Here is a 1,459-nt window from a genome sequence, read left to right as displayed (position 1 = left end):
CGGTGCTGAACTCCGGCAGTTAAAGTCGTGGCGAAACCAAGCGGTACCCGATCAAGGCTATAGCAAAAGTTCTCCTTCAATGCAAAGTCTTCCAGAGCTAAACGAAGCGTTAAGAAAACAGGCATTGAGAGGCTGATTGTTACAGGATTTAACTGCCAACAGTTTACAGTTAGTGATAAGAGGCTGAAGGATTACGCAAGTTTCGTACTTACCTTTTTTTAAAAGATCTTTTCAAATGCGTTAATTTCTGCCGTTTATAGCATGAATTAAATCCTATACGTACCTGCTAAGTATTCTTACAGTGGGGCCAGGCTGTTACATCATGAAGCCATCGTAATTCCCCATCAGCAGTTACTTCTGTTAAATAGCTAAATGTAATTGCCTGTGTTATATCTGGCCATTTCAGACGCAGGGAGACTGCCAGCCTCTAGGATATCCAGCTTTGTTTTACATACTGTGGTGCTGTTATGTGCATCATAAATCATCATATGACCTTTGGCTGATATTTCAGGGGGGTTTTGTTGTTGTTAAATAGCAGAATTTATTTTAGCAGGAAACTGACTGGTAAATAACTAACATAATATCCAACATAATTAAATAGACTGAATGCTTTGCTTAATAATAAGCAAATAAAGAAAAGGTTGAGAATTTTAACCTTTTTTATTTTCTGAACCGAATTGACATGGATGTTGTCACTTTTGGATTAGGTGCCTGGTGCCACTGAGGGCAGATGGTATCACTGCTGTCTAGGGTGTCAGGACTAGTGATAGTTACTGTTCCTGGATGTGTTGTATTTGGTTATGGATTCCTTAAGGGTACGTTGCAGGCACATACCAGAAGAAAAGTCTTACCTCTCTTGCCATGGCTAACTTCCCCTCTTCTTGACTTTAAATTGTGCTGTGGATGAGTGTCAGAGTGTGTCCCTTGTAATTATTCCAGGTAACTCAGAGGAGCGGTGAACATTTGTTTTCATTCCTGACACGGCGTGCTGAGCAAACTGACTGTGCGCTATGAGAGGCTGTCTGCGTAAATCGCATCCAAGATACCTGTCCTGTGGTGCTGGGCCTGCTTAGAACTTGTTCTCATCTATAGGTTGGACAAGGATGGCTTAATATGGGTAGATTAGATAAATCTTCAAGTGACATTTCACTTTTAATGTTCTTCTGAATTATTAATAAGTACTAGCTGTCTTGTATGTATTCTGCCATCACGTATTATGTACCTTCAGTCTGAGATGTGGTCACGTTTCTGTACGCACAATTGTGCCTACTGGATTCACACTTCTAGTTATCCCAGTTAATAGGTAGATTGTCCCATGTCAGCTTAAATGCATGAAAATAACCTGACTTGTCAAGATCTATGTAACTTTATATATATATAATTTGCCTGCACCATGGCAGGGTCAGCAGTTCGGTATTTGTAATATCGTAAGGGCTAAATACGTACTGAGAGAAAATAA

This window comes from Buceros rhinoceros, unplaced genomic scaffold (genome assembly GCF_000710305.1).
Source record: "Buceros rhinoceros silvestris isolate BGI_N320 unplaced genomic scaffold, ASM71030v1 scaffold18536, whole genome shotgun sequence".
NCBI lineage: Eukaryota > Metazoa > Chordata > Aves > Bucerotiformes > Bucerotidae > Buceros > Buceros rhinoceros.
Note: the sequence above shows the minus strand (reverse complement) of the source record.